General features: G+C 31.4%; 1 pseudogene; it reads left to right on the top strand.

Annotated features, from left to right (window-relative positions):
• Positions 1-558: 558 nt before the first annotated feature.
• On the top strand, positions 559-3,047 carry LOC131656611 (uncharacterized; annotated as a pseudogene).
• Positions 3,048-10,829: the final 7,782 nt, after the last annotated feature.

Raw genomic sequence — 10,829 nt, 5'->3', positions numbered from 1 at the left:
AAGTTATTCATACTTTATTAAAGTTTTGTTCTTTAGATAGTTACACATAGTAGGTTGTTCAATTGAAATATAGGTTCTTTAGATAGTTACACACAGTAGGTTGTGCAATTGCAATATAGGTTGTGCAATATAGGTTCTTTAGATAGTTACACCGTACCGCAAATTATAATTGCAATTGCAATATAGGATGTTCGATTTTACATACAGGATAGGTAATTAGGTAAGGTATTGTACTGCAAATGAATTAGTATAAGTTTAAATTTTTATTATTTTTAAATGTTGTTCATTGAACTCATAAGACAGTTTTAAATTATTATTAACTTATTATATATTTTTTGTATCACAGTAAAATAGTTTAATTCTTTTTTAGAATCTAATACTTATATTTTAATTCTTTCAAAGATTTTGGTTAATTTAATAGGTCATTCATAATAGTAAAATTCTCTTTTAATTTTTTTGTTAAGATCTATTTATTTTATTTAATTACTCGGTCTTGTTTATTTGTGTTACAAATTGTTTATCTAAAAATTCTTTTCACTGAATCATTAAATTTCAGAGATGAGGATGTTTTTGGTTCCTAGAACAAGTATTGAGAAGGTGAATGTTAAGCAATCGGAAGCCGAAGTAGAAGAAACACCCCCTAATATGACCAACGAGTTTAATCCAAATGAGATTGTGCGTGATCCAGGATGTAGGAAACAAATTCACGAGTATGCTCCTGATATTCGAGACCAAGTGAGGAGGGCATATATATTGAAGGGTCCAACGCAACCAGACTTAGCAAGATTTCCTCGTACTCAATTTGGGAAGTCTTCAAGAGCATTTTGTAAAGCTTGGTATAAGAGTTATACATGGATTGAATACAGTGAGTCAAAGGATGCAACTTATTGTTTCTATTGCTTTCTCTTTAAGCCTCCCGGGAGGGCCAAACACTTTGGTTATGAAGTCTTCAACAAAGACGGATTTAAAGATTGGAAGCATGCATCTAAAGGCTTTAAAGATCATATTGGTAGTCATGATAGTAAGCAAAACTCATGTATGAAGCACTATGATGATTATAATAATCAAAGACAAAGTGTGACAAGTATCTTTGCTAGAGCAATTAGGGAATCAGAAGAATTGTATAAGATCCGTTTGACTTGTTCTTTAGATTGTACTAGATATCTCATATCACAAGGCATTGCTTTCCGTGGCCATGATGAAAGCTCTACTTCTCTAAACAAGGGAAATTTTAGAGAGATGGTGGATTGGGTAAAATCTAATGATGAAAAAGTAAGAAATGCTTTTGATCGTGGTCCAAAAAATTGCACAATGACTTCCGGTGACATTCAAAAGGAGCTTGCAATGTGTTGTGCACATGAAGTTACCAAGGTGATTATGGAAGAGCTTGGTGATAGACAATTCTCTGTGCTTATTGATGAGTCACGTGATACATCTGTCAAAGAACAAATGGCGGTGATGTTGAGGTTAGTACAATGAGTTTGTTATTGAAACTACTACAATTATTAACTTAAACTTTTAAATTTCATTCAAATATAACATAGATGAAGACATTTGAATTTTTATTTATCTTTCTAGGTTCTTGAACGACAAAGGGAAAGTTGTGGAACGATTTATTGCTCTACATCATGTCAAATATACTACATCTGAAGCACTAAAGGATGCTCTTTATGGTATTCTCGATCGTCACACGTTATCTATTTCAAGGATACGAGGGCAAGGATATGATGGGGCTTCAAATATGAGAGGTGAGTTTAATGGTTTACAAAGAAAGATTCTAGATGAAACCCCTTATGCTTTCTATGTCCATTGTTATGCTCACCGTTTGCAATTGGTGGTTGTGTTCGTTGCTAGTAGTTGCTCATCTATTCATGATTTCTTTGAGTACATCTCCTTGATTGTAACCACAACAAGTGCATCTTGCAAGAGAAATGATGCTTTGAAGGAGGCACAACACCGAAAAATTTTGAATAGACTTGAGAGTGGTGAGATATCTCAAGGAAAGGGCTTGCACCAATCATCTAGTCTTGCTAGACCCAGAGATACTAGATGGGGTTCACATTATACTACCTTGATTCGTTTGGATCAGATGTGGTCCTTCGTGTTAGAGGTGCTTAGTATTGTTGATGAAGATGGACGTGGACCATCCCAAGCGGCGGGTTTGATAGAAAAAATGGAGAGCTTTAAATTTGCTTTCATTTTGAAGTTTATGTTAAAGTTGTTTGGTATCACAAATGAACTTTCAAAAATCTTGCAAACAAAAGATCTTAATATTGTGCTCGCTATGGAATTAGTTGATGATGTTAAAGCTCGGTTGGCTACATTGAGAGAGTGTGGTTGGGATGATTTATTTATTGATGTCCAAGAATTTTGTTTTGCTCAAAGTATTCCGGTGCCAAATATGGATGAAGAAATACCGGTTCGGGGACGTTCAAGAAGAGAAGGGAGGACTGTCACTAATCTTCACCATTACCGTGCAGAGATTTTTTATGTTGCTATTGACAAAATATGTGTGGAGATGGATCACCGGTTTTGTGAAGGAAGTAACGTTGTGCTGGATTGCTTCTCATGTCTTGACCCCCAAGAACTCTTTTTCCAAGTTTGATGTTGATAAGCTTGCTCGTCTTGCTAATATTTATCATGTAAACTTTTCTGATGATGACCGTGGAACAATAAGGGAGCAACTTGAGACTTATGTACATCAAGTGAAAAGGCATGCTTCCTTTACTTCTTGTGAAGATGTTCAAAGTTTGGCTATGAAGATGGTTCAAACTGAGAAACATTTGGTATTTCCATTGGTCTACTACAAGCTCATTGAGTTGGCTTTGATATTGCCGGTGTCGATAACATCCGTTGAAAGAGCTTTTTTAGCAATGAAGATTATCAAGTCTAATTTGCGCAACAAGATCAACGATGTGTGGTTCAATGACTTGATGATATGTTACACCGAGCGGGAGATATTCAAGACACTTAAAGATGTTGATATTATTCGAACATTCACCGCAAAGAAGTCTCAGAGAGGGCATTTACCTCTTAATTTTATTTAGCACATTATTCGCATGTTAAGTTTCATCTCTTTTATGTAGTACACTTTATGACTATTTATATATTGTCACATGTAAAGTTCAGTTAAATTTTTTGCCCAGGCTACATAAAATTTCTGGCTCCGCCACTGAATAGATATATTATTTTGTAACAAACAAAATATATAAATTCATAAAAATGAAGAAGTGTAACTATTTTTTTAATGTTTCTAAATATTAAGATTAAGAGGGAAAATACAGTGAGATAATCATTTAGAGAGAGGGAAAAGAATATGATGTGACATATAATGGTGGTAGGAAATCATTATTATTAAAACATGATTTCTTAGTGAATACTTATTATTGTAAACAATCTGATTTATTTGGTTTATATATTTACCAATTGGATTTTAGAAAAAAATTGACAACTATATACAAATATTGGACATGACATAAAATTTTGAATATAAAATTGTAATGAAAACTTAAGAAAAAATTGTTGTTTTAGACAATAAATATAAGTGGTGTAGGTTTTTTTTTCATTTTAAAATAAATAAATAATAATTTGATACAACTGTATCACCTCATGTGATTTGACACGTGATTTAATTTTTTCTAAAAGAAAACACTTATATCTTATAAATATAGTATTGATTATATGAGTAAAACAAATTTTTTGACCACTTCTAAAAATTAATTCAATCTATTAAATATGATTTCTCTTATATTGTTTATATGAACAAATATCATATACTTAATGAAAAATGATATGTTACGACATGATACAAGAAAATAAAATTTGACTTGAAATATTAGCTTTTTTATGATAAAATGTTAGCATTTATATTAAAAATTATATAAATAATTGTTTTTATAAAAACATGAGACAATTATGATTGGTGGTGAATACATAAATTTTTTAGGAAAACCCAAATTTGTTATTCTTTTTATATTTTATAATAGATTTATTTACTATTTATAATGATATTTTGCGACCCGTGTCAATGCACGAGTAGGTGATTACTTAATTATTTCATTTACTTTTCTACTAAAATATACATTTTCGACGAGCTGAGACCAATTAAACAATTATTTTTATGTCCTTTATATACAAATGATAAACCTTCTTTTAATAAATATTCCAATAAGGTTAATAAAATAATTATTTTAATATCTTTTTAATTTTTTTTTGTCATGATAACCGTAAAAATATCATTTACATTGTATTAAATATAATGAAATATTTTTATGTAATATATTTTTGATTCCATTAATCAATATATATTTTTGTTTAATACTAATTATAAAAATATTATTGTCAAATTTAATACAATATTAAAGTCAAAACTAATAATATATTTGATGTCAAAGTAATTGTATTTCTATTAATATTAAATTATGGATATAAATTAAGAAATTAAAATTTAATATGAAATAAATACAAGTCCAATAAAAATCTGTGTCATTCATATTATTATATTTAATTATTTTAATATATATTTTTTATATTTTTTATATACTAATATTAATCTTCATACTACTCAAACTGTATGAACGCGTGGATTGATGATTATTTAATTTTTTTCTATTAAAATATACATTTTAGATAAGCCAAGACGATTTATTTTTATATATATATATATATATATATATATATATATATATATATATATATATATATATATATATATATATATATATATATATATATATATATATATATATATATATATATATATATAAACCATTACTATACTATATTTATTTACTATTTATAACAATATTGCGCGACCCGTATGAACGCAGGGGTAGATGACTATTTAATTATTTTATTTATTTTTCTACTAAAATATACATTTTCGACGAAACAAAACTACTTAATTGGTTTATCTTTTATATACATTTCTTAATTATCACTATACTATATTTATTTACTATTTGTAATAATATTGCACAACCTGTACGAATGTACGGGTAGATGACTACTTAATTATTTCATTTATTTTTATACTAAAATATACTTTTTTGACGATCCAAGACTACTTAATTTGTATATCTTTTATATACATTTCTTAACCATTACTATACTATATTTATTCACTACTTATAAAGACATTCCGCGACTTAATTATTTCCTTTATTTTTTTACTAAAATATACATTTCCAAGAGACTATTTAATTTGTATATCTTTTATAAATATTTATTAATCATCACTATACTATATTTATTTACTATTTATAAAGATATTGCGCGACCTGTGCAAACGCACGGGTAGATAATCTAATTTGTATATCTTTTATAAATATTTATTAAACATCACTATACTATATTTATTTACTATTTATAAAGATATTACGCGACCTGTGCAAACGCACGGGTAGATAATCGATTTTATATATGTGTCAGTGTGAAGTGTACTATATCATACACTCATATATTTTTCAACATAATTTTTATATATATCCTTAGAACTACTACAACCTGATAAATTAAATTAATATTTATATGACAATCATCATTTAAGACATTTTTCTCTCTTAATTTATACATACCTATAACATAATAATATTTATTTAATATTTATATCGACTTTGTGTGACCCGTTCGAACGCACGAGTCTCTTACTAGTGTATATCAATATAAAAATGATATTTTACCTTTAGCCTGCTATAAATTACTTTTAGTTCAAAATAAAGACTAACTAATTTGGTCCTTAACAAAAAGTCTGTTAAGGCATTGCTAGAAAGTTCAATAGTGACCCAGTAAATTACCGACATGCAAGGCGTGTATCTACCAAGTGAGTGGCTGGTAAAAATCATCGGTACATTCAAAACACCGGACAAAAGAGTAGCAGAATAACTTGCATTTGCATAAGGCCCGTGAATAGCAACCGGCCAGCCAGGATGCCCACTGCTAATTTGCTCCCCCAGTTTCTAAGTACTATTATCTTCATGGCCAATTTGCTCCAAAAGGTGAAAATTAGGAATTTTGTCACTGCCAAAAGAGGTTTGAAGTTTTGCAAGACCATCTTCAAGTAGATTAATTGCCACATTGGTTCACAACCAACTTCTGCATCATTTATGGCTTCTAAAACACCCTGAAACATGGCAGAAAAAACAAACCACAAAAATTTAGAAAATATGGTGTCTTGCCACACCGCGGTCCATAGAACATTCGCTTCGTGTCGCAAAGGCTAAAGATCTTGAATTCATGACTGTTACAGCCATATCAGTAGATGAATCTAATACAAAATATCATGATTTTCTTACATATAATGGATATATGTACAGTGAACATATTCTGGCTGTGGCACACTTACCATTGTATTTTAAATCCAAACAAAGAAGATTTTCTGAACTTATTCAGATAATCCCCATCATGAGAAATTCAGTCAAAATCCATAGTTCATCCTTCTTTGGATTCAGAAGCACTGATATGGTGTCTTGCCACACTACGGTTCATGGAGAATTGGCTTCGTGTCGCTGCGGCTGAAGACGTTGAATTCATCATTGTTGCAGCCATATCAGCAGATGAATCAAATCTAAAACAACATGGTTCCTGTTTTAGGAACAACTGAAGTCTACTCATAGATAGCAATTGAGTTCCAAACAACATTCAGAAATGACACCCAATGCATTAACAACTACTTCTCAAAACTTTGAGTTTAGATTCCGATAACGACAAAAAGAAGCAAACGTTATACATATATACATACAAGAAGCAAGACAAAACCATTTTACATACTTCGTTGTTGGTACCTCATAATTTGTTTGCAAGATAGTTTTGCGGTTCTATTGGTATTTTCGGAGTGGAATTCTGGAAGGTCTTGTCTTAAACCTGGCATATGTCTCTTGACAGCAACCTTTACATTGTCTTTAGGTGCTCATTTGTAAACCATACCAAATCTACCAGACCCGATAATCAAGTTTTGAATGAAATTGTTTATTATTTGGTGCCAAACAGTCTAAATAATGACAATAATCAGCACAAGTTATAACACAGTAGTATATAATCATGTTAGAACTAACACAAAACTATTGATGACACTACTAAGAATTGTTGATGGTATTATAACTGATAACACCATCTCACCAATAATGTCTTCTTCCTCTTCCTCAACCTTCCCATATTGACATCAACACCAATATTAAAAGTATCAGTAACAAATAATTTAAATTATTTATCAATCATTTCTATATATACCTTCCCCTATCCAATCTCAGTTCAGTGAAAAAAACCATTTCTGATTATTAGATGACATTCTTAAAAAAACAAAAATTAATTATCCCAAATGAAAAACGAAAATATTCAATTCAAACCTTAAGAAACTAGCGTTTCAACTTTATCACATTCCTCAAATTAAACTCCTTCGGATATTTTGCAACAGCAACAACAATCGCATGGTTAGTTATTTCGAAAATTACAAAACTTTCCAGCAATGTATTACCTTTCATACTCCATGGTCATGATGTTACCAATATCGGCAAACTTACGATCCTCGAATATTAAGAAGTTTTGTTTTTCTGCAATCTTCAACATAGATGCCGTATGTTAATAATAAACTACTTTGCAAGACTATATAATCAAGTCAAAACTATAAATAAAACATAGTAACAAAAAACCCCAAATTGAAATGAGCATTATCGCATAGCAAACACATCTCAGTCATCAACCATTCATCTCTGACCATTCCGAAAAGAACTATCAAAGTTGAGAAATATTGTATCATAAAGATCGACAAAACCAATATAACATAAAGACCGATAATAATTTCAGATCTATAATAATAATAATTTTAGATCAATAATAATTAGTTCAGATCTTGCACTTTCTACAATAGAATGAGTTAATAACGAAACATAAGTTGAAAATGTCATAGATAAACCTTTCTGATTTCGGCCACCACCACACTCGTCGGCGGAAACCCGTTTCCACCACCACACTAATCGCCGGTAACCTGTTGTTGCCACCACATATCTGAATGTTAAAAGCAACAGGTGAAAACATTATTCATATTTTTGTTAGAAAGATGAAAAGAACAACATATCTCCATTTGGCCAATAGCAGCATCAAAACCCTAACCACAAAATCATGATATCAACCACAATCACAAAAACCCTAACCGCAAAATCATCATATAAACCACCAAATCATCATATAAACCACAAAATCATCATATAAACCACAAAACACTAACCATAATATCTAAACAGTAACTTTAAATAGAAATCTAAAAAAACCTGATAACCGTGTCGGTTTCGTTTTGGGAAATGAAGAAGATGATGAAGAAAAGGGGAAATGAAGAGGAAGAAAGCAGAAAGTAGAAGATGTTGCTCTGAGAGAGAAAGAAGAAGAAAGAGAAAAAGAGGGGAAGGTTGAGGGAGAGGAAGAAGACACGACATATTGAAAGAGAAGAGAGAGAGAGAGAGAGAAAGAAAAAATGAAAGAGATGTTCAAAAAAGGAAGTAGTAGGGGAAGTAATGAAGTAGTAAAGGAAAGGAAAAAGAAGTAAGTAAAGGGAAGCAAATAGGGCAGCCACGTGGCTCATTAAGAAAGCAAAGGGACATTTCGTTTTTTTCCAGAGCATTGAACTTTCTTATATTATAGATATTAGATTGTGCCTGATTCTTCCGTGTCTTTACTCTTCAGATGGACCCTAGTTCCGAAGTTAGTAAATATGTTGTTTTACATTTAAATTCTATTTATTTATATCATCATAACCATGGTTCAACTTCATCAATAATGTTTTTGTTTCCATAGCTATACATTAAATCCATTATTATTTATAAACCTTTATTTTGCTCTTTCTAAAAAAATAAGCTAATACAGTTGAAAAATAAGTATTATTATATTTGAGACCAAAATGATTATCAAATCGTATGTAAATAAATCATATGATATAATATTAACATGATTTGAGAACAAAATTTTATGGTGAAGTCATTTAAATGATTTTTCAAAGTTACATTCTAACCGATTAGAATTATGTTTTTAGCTCTAAAATGATACATAAAATTGTATTATGTCACTTAATATGATAACTTTTTAGTTATAAATATTGCAATTAAGTCCCAACATACTAATGTTGTTTTATAATTTTAATCTTTCATCCAAACTGAAACCATATTCCATTTTCCAAAAATTGAAAAACATTCAATTTTTATTTGTAAATAGTATAAGTTAATGTTTGTACTAGTATTTCACTTTCTCCTTTCACTGAAACACAAAAATTCTCCACCCTCAAGAACCCTAATCGCCATTTTTGTACTCTTCATCTCACATCGTCAACCGTCAATGATTCTCTCTCCTCCCAATCCACCCCCGAATTCCATATCAACCGTCAACGATTTCTCACAATCCAAACCACCTCCACCCTCCGATTCCACCACCTCATCACAACCCGAACCACCGCCACCGTCCCATTCCACCACACTATCCGAACATATCCACCACTTCCGTTGTTCCATTCCTCAAATACTCAACTTGAATTTCTGCTCCTTGCCATGAACTTTACCTCTAAGCTCTCAAGGGTGGTTCCATCATCGACATATTTAACGTGTATGTTATCTTTTGTTCTTGACTTTATCTGTTGTTCAGTTTTCTACTTCAACTTAAACTGTGTTCTCTTAGTTGTTCTTTATTTTTAGAGGGAGACTTCAATTTTCTTTTTATTCTTGTGGGTTATTTGAGGAATATAGTAATTCTTGGTGTGGTTGGGAATAATATGGGAATGGACATCAATACAATGTTATGCTCCTCAAATAATATATTTTCAATGGTTGTGATGGTAATCGATTTAGTTATGCTACTGGAATTTGCATATGAATTGCCCTTAGATAAGGGGAATGCTTCAAATGAGATTATTCTTTTCTTGGCTTGGACTTTGATTGATGATAGAGTAATTTCTATGCATGTGGAATACCGTAATTGGAGGAGGTTACCCCAATGCTGTAAAGGGGAAATTATCTGTTAGGGTCAATTGTTTGAAGCCAACTCGTCAACTTTCCAACAGCGGGATCCTGATGGTAGGAACCAAGTCTTCAACAACTATTGTTCAAGGAGAGTTTTTTGGGATAAATGTTCTTGGTTAAGTTTTAACTCAGTGGAAAGGAACTTGTTATGAGTTGGTTCCTTATGATCCACCACTCATATGTGTTACCCCAAGTCCACCTTTGGAAATTACTGTTATAACTTAGACATCATCAGCAGATTTTGAAATCAAAGTTTAAATTGTAATAACAGTTTGTTCGTTGCCATGTTGCTGCAATTTTTGTTGTGTTGCTCATATATGGGCAATTATGAGATTTTGAAATCAAATAAGGGAATATACGATTGCATCTTCAATTTAATGAGTTCTATCTTGTTGTGTCTGGCCTCCAATTTGAAGTGTCGGTGCTTTTATAGTGTGTTCTGAGTTCATTAACATGATATCAGTATTGGATTTCTAGCTTCAACGATGAAATTTTTATAAAACTTGTGGCTTGTAGCAGCTGAGAATCCACGTTCCAGCAATCTGAGATCTTCAACGGTTATACCTTCATCGACTGTTCCGGCAATCTAAATTGAACTAATGCCTTTGTTTTGTCGGTGCACATATTTCACTTCTTCTTTCTTTAAGCTTCAAGCTTTTTTCAGTGGCCCTTTTGTCGCACGCTCGCGAAAAATGAACAGAGTCGCCACCAATATATTTAACCCATAAGGGAAAGGGATATCAGAAAACCTAAGAAAGGAAGGAACAGGGTCTTGCGACCAGAGAATCTAGGTACGGGAGTCGGTTACGCGAGGGGAAGGTACTAGCACCCCTC

The sequence above is a fragment of the Vicia villosa genome, linkage group LG3, assembly GCF_029867415.1.
Source record: "Vicia villosa cultivar HV-30 ecotype Madison, WI linkage group LG3, Vvil1.0, whole genome shotgun sequence".
Lineage (NCBI taxonomy): Eukaryota > Viridiplantae > Streptophyta > Magnoliopsida > Fabales > Fabaceae > Vicia > Vicia villosa.
This window is presented reverse-complemented; position numbering and strand designations above follow the sequence as displayed.